Below are 9,498 nucleotides of genomic sequence, written 5' to 3'. Positions count from 1 at the left end.
GATGGTAAAGAATCTGCTTGCAACGCAGGAAATCCAGGTTCGATCCCTGGGTTGAGAAGATCGCCTGGAGAAGGCAATGGCAACCCATTCCAGTATTCTTGCCTGGAGAATCCCATGGACAGAGGAGCCTGGTGGGCTACAGTCCTTGGGGTCACAGTCAGACACGACAGAAAGACTTTCACTCAAGGTATGTTAATTTATCTCAATAAAGCTGTTGTTTGTTATTTTTTAAAAAATAAATCAAACTCTTGATTTTATTCAACCAATGTTTTTCAGACACCCGGCTCTCCCATCCAAGGTTCTCATTGCTGAAGATATATACCCAGGCACCAGAAGCTCTGAGCCGTAAGTTGGGAACTGCCCAGTAGCGGCAGGTGGGAACCACACAGAGTGGAGCGGCAGAAGAACCCCACACTTTCTTTTGGCAGCGCAACATGGCCTATGGGATTTTAGTTCTCTGATCAGGGATCCAACAAGAGGCCCCTGCATTGGAAGTGCAGAGTCTTAACCGCTGGGCTGCCAGGGAAGTTCCTGTTACTTTTTTTTAAGACTTCATTTCTTTTTTATTGCTGAATAGTGTTTTATAGGATATATGCACCACAATTTGTTCAAACATCACCCATTGAAGGACCTTCAGATTTTCTTCCAGTTTTTGGCTGTCATTAATAAAGAAATATTGCTTGATATGAAAAAATGTAAATATACAAACAACTCTTATTTTTATGTTAAATCCACCCAACTTCAGGGAACTTCAAGCCAAAACAATAGCAACAATAATAATCAGTTAGCACTTGTGTTTTTAAAAATTATTTTTATTAATAAAGGCTGAAATACTTCATTCTTTATTTCTTGACTTTACTAAAGCTCTGGTGGCTCAGACAGTAAAGAATCTGCCTGCAGTGAAGGAGACCTGGGTTTGATCCCTGGGTTAGGAAGGTCCCCTGGAGGAGGAAATGACTTATCACTCCAGTATTCTTGCCTGGAAAATGCCACGGACAAAGGAGCCTGGGGGGTTACAGTCCACAGAGTTGCAAAGAGTCGGACACGACAGAGCAACTAACACTTTCAAAGCTCGTGTACCTTAAAAATGAAGGTTTATGACACATGCATGCTCTGTATTAGGGCAGCCATTCTCTGCTTTGTCTAGTATCAAGGCCCAAGGTTTTATGAAGGCTTCCCAGGCGGCTCAGTGGGTAAAGAATCCACCTGACGCAGGCTTGATCCCCGGGTGGGGAAGATCCCCTGGAGGAGGACTTGGCAACCCACTCCAGTATTCTTGCCTGAAGAATCCCATGGACAGAGGAGCCTGGTGGGCTACAGTCCACGGGATGGCAAAGAATCAGACACGACTGAGTGACCGAGCACAGTGTACATATGGCCTTTTCACATGTTGGGATTATTTAGTGGATTGACTTTTACTCTGTATTATCTGTCTCCTCCACTAGAATGTACACTCCATTATAAGGGAGACTATGTCTGTCTTTTTCAGCATTTCCTAACATATTGCCAGACATGGAGTCAGTGCTCTTGAAAGAAGAAAGAAGTGAATGTGTTTGGGGCTTATTTGCATTTATATGACAAACACCTGTATTTATAGATCTCATCATTTAGTGAGTTATCTGTCTTTGAGGGAGAGCTATTATGGCACCTTTTTTTCCTGGTTGTCATAGCAACCCACTGGCCTCCAGAGTTGCAAGTTAATTCTGACGCACTTATTTTCCCAGAAGTCCAGCCGTATTTTCAATTATGAGATAATGACGCTATTATAAATCACATTTCTCATACTAAAAGGGGCATTGTGGGGTTTTCACTTTATCTTTTCTGAAAATGGCAGAGAATTAGAAAGGAAACAAACCTGTTCATACTGATAAATGCTAGGAAGAAAAGAACACAACAGGATGACCCACATCTTTATTGCTAATCGTTTCCTATTTCCTTCAAGGTCTCCACCTTTCCGTAAGCATCATGAATTTTGTTTAGTTTTCTGTTATTACCAAAGTTTTGAAAGGTAAATACTACAAAATAAACTCTAAAGAGTTCTGCTACAGCTTAAACATTTTCTTGTTTTTCTCCTTGTTGGTGTTGCTTTAACATGTCATGTGAAGGGGCTTCTCTGGTGGCTCAGAATCTGCCTGCCAAATGCAGGAGACACAGTTTCAATCCTTGATCCGGGAAGATACCACATACCTCGGAGCAACTAAGCCCGTGCATCCCCCGTAACTACTGAACCTGTGCTCTAGAGCCTGGGAGCCGAAACTACTGAAGCCCTAGAGCCTGTGCTTCACAGCAAGAGAAGCCACCACATGACAACTGCAAAGTAGCCCCCCGCTCACCACAGCGAGGGAAAAGCCCTTGCAGCAACTAATACCCAGCACGACCAAACATCAAAATAAATAAAATCAGTTTGAAAAATGTCATGTGAAGTAAGTTAAGAGTCTAACAAAAGTTGAATTTTGCTCTGAAAAGGTCCTAGGTGAGGTATTTCTCTCTCCCTCTCTTCGTATTTTAGGGACAGGCCCTGAGAAATTTTTTGTTTTATTTTTTTATTGGGGCATAATGGCTTTACAATGTTTGTCAGTTTCTGCTGTACGGCAAAGTGAACTAGCCACACGTATACATACAATCCCCTCTTCCCTAGATGTCCTTCCCGTTTAGATCACCACGGAACACTGAGTTCCCTGTGCTACACAGTCAGTCCTCATCAGTTACCCATTTATACACAGTGGTGTATATGTGGCTCTACATGTGGCATAGTGGTAAAGAATCTGCCTGCCAACACAGCAGACGCAGGAGACGTGGGTTCAGTCCCTAGGTCGGGAAGATTCCCTACAGGAGGAGGTGTGGCAACCCGCTGCAGTATTCTTGCCGGGAAAATTTCATGGACAGAGAAGCCTGGTGGGCCACCACCCATGGGCTCTCAGAGAGTTGGACGCAACGGAGGACAACACGGTATGTGTGCCAACTCCAGTCTCCCAGGCCGTACCACCCTCTCTTCCCCGCTGGTGTGCACATTTGTTCTTTACTTCTGTGTCTATTTCTGCTGTGTAAACAAGTTCATCCATACCATTTTTCTAGATTCCACACATATGTGATAAATATATTTGTTTTTCTTTTCCTGACTTACTTCACTCTGTATGACAGCCTCTAGGTCCTTCCACTCCTCTGAAAATGGCACAGTTTCATTCCTTCTTATGGCCGAATAATATTCCATTGTATGTATGTGCCACGTCTTCTTTATCCCTTCCTCTGTCAAGGGATATTTTGGTTGCTTCCATGTCCTGACTACTATAAAATAGTGCTGCAATGAGCATGAGGGTGCATGTATCTTTTCGAATTATGATTTTCTCCAGATATATGCCCAGGTGTGGGATTGCTGGATCATACGGCAGCTCTAATTTTAGTTTGTTAAGGAACCTCCATACTACTCTCCACGGTGCCTGTACCAGTTCACACTCCAACAAGTAGTGTAGAATTCTCTTGAAATAACTGAATACTGGAAAATCTCAGTAAACAAAGTGAACTTATTTTTTAAAAGTTCACATTATAAGATCAGAAAATATCATAACTACTCTACTTGATGGGCCAAACAGTACAGTGGGGATGACGGAGAATAGAATCGGTTGTGTCCCTTCAGGACATATCAGTACATATCAATAGGATTTACCCGGTCTAAAAAACAAGAAAATAGACTAGGAAACAAATGAATAGGACCTCTAAGCCCTGTGGGACACTAGCTAAATGTTCAAAATTTGTATCATTTCAAGTACCACGAGGGGAGGAAGAGAATGGAACTGAAAGAATATTGGAAGAAATAATTGCCGAAAACTTACCAAATTTGTTCAAAGACACAAACCTGTGGATTCAAGAATCTGAGGAAGCCCCAAATGATAAAAACCTAAAGAAGTTCCTTCCAAGATACATCATAATTAAGCTTCTTGAAACCAAAGTAAAGGAAAAAACAAACCTTGAAACTAGCCAGAGGAAATGACAAATTACCTGTAGGACAACATCAATTTGAATAACGGAGAATTTCTCTTCTAAAACCAGGGAAAGCAGAAGGAAGTGGTATAAAATGTGTGTGGTTTTTGGTTTGGAGTTTTTTTGAGGGAAAGAAAGTGAAAGTAGTAGTCGCTCAGTCGTGTCTGACTCTTTGTGACCCTGTGGACTCTAGCCCGCCAGGCTGCTCTGTTCATGGGATTCTCCAGGCAAGAATACTGGAGTGGGTTGCCATTCTCTTCTCCAGGGGATCTTCCCAACCCAGGGATCAAACTTGGATCTCCTACATTGCAGGAAGATTCTTTATCGTCTGAGCCACCAGGGAAACCCTTTTTTGGCAGGGGGGCGGAGAGGGGGCAGGAGGGGTGTGGTGGTGATGTAAATAACTGAATGGGCTTCCGAGGTGGCGCTAGTGATAAAGAATCTGCCTGCCAATGCAGGATAGACACAAGAGACATGGATTTGGTCCCTGGGTCGGGAAGATCCCCTGGAGAAGGAAATGGCAACCCACTCCAGTATTCTTGCCTGGAGAATCCCATGGACAGAGGAGCCTGGTGGACTACAGTCCGTGGGGTTGCAAAGAGTTGGACACAACTGAGCGCACACACACAAACACACACAAATAACATTTATTTTCTCAAAGTTTTAGGGGCTAGAAGTCCAAGATCAAGATGCCAGCAGGGCTAGTTTCTGGTGCGGTCTCTCTCCTCAGCTTGGAGGTGGTGGCCTTCTAACTGTGTCCTCACGCGATCTTTTCTCTTTTGCCATCTCTCCCTCTCTTTTTTTTTTAATTGAAGGATAACTGACCCGCAACACTATTAGTTCCAGAGGCCCTACATAGTGACTCAATATTTGTATGAATTACAAAATGGTCACTGTGATAATACTAGTTACTATCTCTCATCAAAGTTATTATAACATTATTGACCATATTCCCATGCTTCATCCCCATTACTCATTTATAACTTCTCTGTCTCTTTCTCTGGACCTTATGTATGTCCTTAAATAGGAAGAGTCTCTTATAGGCAACATATAATTGATTCTTGTTTTTTAAAATCCTTTTCATTGGTGACTTCAATCCATTTATATTTAGAGTAACTGCTGATATTAGGGGTTTACTGATGCCATCCTTTTCATTGCTCTCTGGCCTTTTGTAATTCCATTGTTTCGTTCTCCCTCCGTTTCTTGCTTGCCTTTGTAAATTGGCGATCTCCCACGGTGGCATGCTCTGTTTCCTCTTTATCATTTGTGAGCCCACTCTCAGTTTTTTGGCTTTTGTTTTCTTTATTCACTTTATTTAATTAATTAACTTTTGGCTATGCTGGGTCTTTGTTGCACACTCGGGCTTCCTCCAGTTGCAGTGAACAGCGGCTGCTCCGACTGTGGTGCTCGGGTTTCTCATCGGGGTAGCCTCTCGTTGCAGAGCATGGGCTCCAGGTTGCAGGAACTCAGCGGCTGTGGCTCATGGGCTCAGTAGTTTCGGCGTGCAGGCCTAGTTCCCCCAGGGCGTCTGGAATCCTCCTGGACAAGAGATCAAACCTGTGTCCCCTGCATTGGCAGGTGGATTCCCAACCACTGGACGACCAGGGAAATCCCACTCTAGGTTTTTGCTTTGTGGTTGCTGTAAGGCTTCCATAAGCCTTCTGATAGATAAAGCAGTCGATGATAAGCGGGTAGCACATTAAGTTCGATCACATACCACAGCTCCACCCTTTTGCCCCACCTATTTATATTTTTGATGTTTTAATTTGCCTCTTTTTTCAATTCTATATCCATTAATCAATTTCGTACCTATGGTTATTTTATTACTTTGTCCCTTTAACCTTTTTTTTTAAATTACTCATTTATTTGTTTTTGGCTGCAGTGGAGCTCTATTGCTGCGCTTGGGCTTTCTCTAGCTGTGGCGAGCGGGCTCCTGGGTGCGGTGCGTGGGCCTCTCATCGTGCTGGCTTCTCGCTGCAGCTCAGGGACTCCAGAGTGTGGGCTCAGTAGTTGTGGCACATGGGTTTAGTTGCTCCGTGGCACGTGGGATCTTCCTGGACCACAGATCGAACCCTTGTCCCCTGCATCGGCAGGCAGATTCTCAACCACTGAATTGAGAAAGTAGTACTGGTTAAGTCCTCTTTAACCTTTATACAACAGTTAAGGGATTAATACACCATCTTTTAATTCATTGGAAGGACTGATGCTGAAGCTGAAGTTCCAGTATTTGGCCACCTGATGCGAAGAACTGACTCATTGGAAAAGACCCTGATGCTGGGATAGATTGAAGGCAGGAGGAGAAGGGGATGACAGAGGATGAGATGGTTGTATGGCATCACTGCCTCAATGGACATGAGTTTGAATAAGCTCCAGGTGTTGGTGATGGACAGGGAGGCCTGGCGTGCTGCAGTCCGTGGGGTCGGACAGAGTTGGACATGACTCAGAAACTGAACTGAGCTGAACTGAAATCTGTATACACACCGTTACCAGTGTGTTAGATACTGTCATATGTTTTCATTTCACTAATCAGCATCTTCTCCTTTCAGCTTTAAGAACTCTATGCAGCATTTACTTCAAGACAGGTCTGGTGGTGGTAAACTCCCTCAGCTGTTGTATCTCAGAAAGTCTTTACTTCTCCTTTGTAACTTTGCTGGATAGAGTATTCTTGGCTGGCATTTTTTTTTTCATCAATACTTTGAATATGTCATTCCACTCTCTTGGCCTGTACAGTTTTTCCTGAGAAATCTGCTCACTGACTAATGGGGTTCAATCAGTTCAGTTCAGTTCAGTCTCTCAGTCGTGTCCGACTCTTTGCGACCCCATGAACTGCAGCACGCCAGACCTCCCTGTCCATCACAAACTCCTGGAGTCCACCTAAACCCATGTCCATTGAGTTGGTGATGCCATCCAACCATCTCATCCTCTGTCGTCCCCTTCTCCTCCTGCCCTCTATCTTTCCTAGCATCAGGGTCTTTCAAATGAGTCAGTTCTTCACATCAGGTGGCCAAAGTATTGGAGTTTCAACTTCAACATCAGTCCTTCCAATGAACACCCGGGACTGATCTCCTTTAGGATGGACTGGTTGGATCTCCTTGTAGTCCAAGGGACTCTCAAGAGTCTTCTCCAACACCACAGTTCAAAAGCATCAATTCTTCAGTGCTCAGCTTTCTTTATAGTCCAACTCTCACATCCATACGTGACTACTGGAAAAACCATAGCTTTGACTAGACGGACATTTGTTGGCAAAGTAATGTCTCTGCTTTTTAATATGCTGTCTAGGTTGGTCATAACTTGTCTTCCAAGGAGCAAGCATCTTTTAATTTCATGGTTGCAATCACCATCTGCAGTGATTTTGGAGCCCAAAAAAATAAAGTCTGACCCTGTTTCCCCGTCTATTTGCCATGAAGTGATGGGACCAGGTGCCATGATCTTATTTTTCTGAATGTTGAGTTTTAAGCCAACTTTTTCACTCTCCTCTTTCACTTTCATCAAGAGGCTCTTTAGTTCTTCACTTTCTGCCATAAAGGTGGTGTCTTCTGCATATCTGAGGTTATTGATGTTTCTCCCGGCAATCTTGATTCCAGCTTGTGCTTCCTCCAGCCCAGCTTTCTCATGATGTACTCTGTATGTAAGTTAAATAAGCAGGGTGACAACATACAGAGTGACAATATACAGTGGGGTTCATTTGTAGATTATAATCTTTTTATTCTGGTTTCTTTTTAGGATTCTGTCACCGTCTTTGATTTTTGGCAGTTTCATTATTATGTGTCTTGGAGAAGGTTGTTTTGCATTGAGAAAATAGGGTGATCTCATGAACTTGGATGTCTGATTCTCTACCCGGGATTGGGACATACTTGGCTATTATTTTTTTATTAATTTATTTTTTAATTGGGGGATAATTGCTTTACAATGTTGTGTTGGTTTCTGCCGTATAACAATGTGAATCAGTCATAATTATATACACACTCCCTCTTTCTTGAGCCTTCCTCCTTCCTGCCCCCACCCTACCCCTCTCAGTCATCACAGAGAACAGGCTGGGCTCCCTGTGTTATAATAGCTGCTTCTCACTAGCTATCTATTTTATACATCATAGTGTGTATATGTTAGTGCTACTTTCTCAATTCTTTAAGTAAATTTTCTGACCATTTCCCCCACTCTTCTGCTTCCAGAAGCCTAATTATTCTAATATTTGTATTGTATATTTGATAGTGGTTTAGTCGCTAAGTCGTGTCAGACTCTTGAAACCCCATGAACTTTAGCCCGCCAGCCTCCTCTGTCCGTGGGATTCTCCAGGCAAGCTACTGGAGTGGGTTGCCATTTCCTTCTCCAGGGGATCTTCCTGACCCAGGAATCGAACCCAGGTCTCCTGCATGGCAGGCAGATTCTTCACCAACTGAACTACCATGGAAGCCCATGGATTTTTGCTTAATTCCCTTTCATCATTTATATTTCTGTTAAATATCTTATTTTGTTCATGTATTATTTCACTCATTTCACTGAACTGGCTACTTGTGTTTTCTTTTGGTTACTCGTGTCTCCTGAAAACAGCTGTTTTTAATTCTTTCTGTGCCTTTGATTTTGGTTACCAGAGCATTGTTACCTTTTTTTCATGACACGTCTCCTTGTCCCTTCGTGTTCCTTGTAGCTTCGCACTGCATTTTGCGTTTTGCTGCTTTCGAACTGGACGTAGCAGAGAGCTCTTCAAATCTGACTGGTTGCCTTGGGGTGGGATATATCATTTGCTGGTCCTGTTACATCAGAGGCTTTCTCTGACCTTGTACGGGCACACCTGCTTTGCGCTTCTTGCTCTCTCTCATGGCAGCATTCTTAGGCACTGTTTATCTTCTCTGTTTGTTTTTGTTTGTTTTTGACCACACCAGGCAACTAGAGGGATCTTCATTCTCGACCAGGGATTGAACCCCGGCCCATGGCAGTGAAAGCACCGAGTCCTAACCACCACCGGCCCACCATTCTCCGGGTTTTTATAACTCACCAGGCTGGCTGCTGAAAACTGCTCCTCCGGCCACCAGCAGGTGGAGTCACAGCTCAAGTCTGTGGGTTCCTCCTTTGCCCGTAGACCTGTTTTCCTTTTTTGACAGCGCTGCCAGACAGCTCTTGCTCCCTGCTGCGTGCATGAGCACACACGAGGAGCCAGCCACAGGTCTGCGGGAGGTGGTCACGGCCTATACGGGCAAAGACTCTAAGAAAGAGTGCTTACATGTGTAACTGATCCACTTCACTGTACAGCAGAAGGTAACAACCTTGTAAATCAGCTACACTCCAGTAAAAATTAAAAAAAAAAAAAATATAGAGCTAGTTGTTGTTGTTCAAACGCTCAGTTGTACCCAACTCTTTGTGACCCCATGGACTGCAGCATGCCAGGCTTCCCTGTCCTTCACTATCTCCTGGAGCTTGCTCAAACTTATACCCATTGAGTCGATGATGCCATCCAACCATCTCATCCTCTGTCACCCCCTCTTCTTCCTGCCCTCAATCTTTCCCAGCATCAGGGTCTTTTCT

The sequence above is a fragment of the Cervus canadensis genome, chromosome 9, assembly GCF_019320065.1.
Source record: "Cervus canadensis isolate Bull #8, Minnesota chromosome 9, ASM1932006v1, whole genome shotgun sequence".
Taxonomy (NCBI): Eukaryota; Metazoa; Chordata; class Mammalia; order Artiodactyla; family Cervidae; genus Cervus; species Cervus canadensis.
This window is presented reverse-complemented; position numbering follows the sequence as displayed.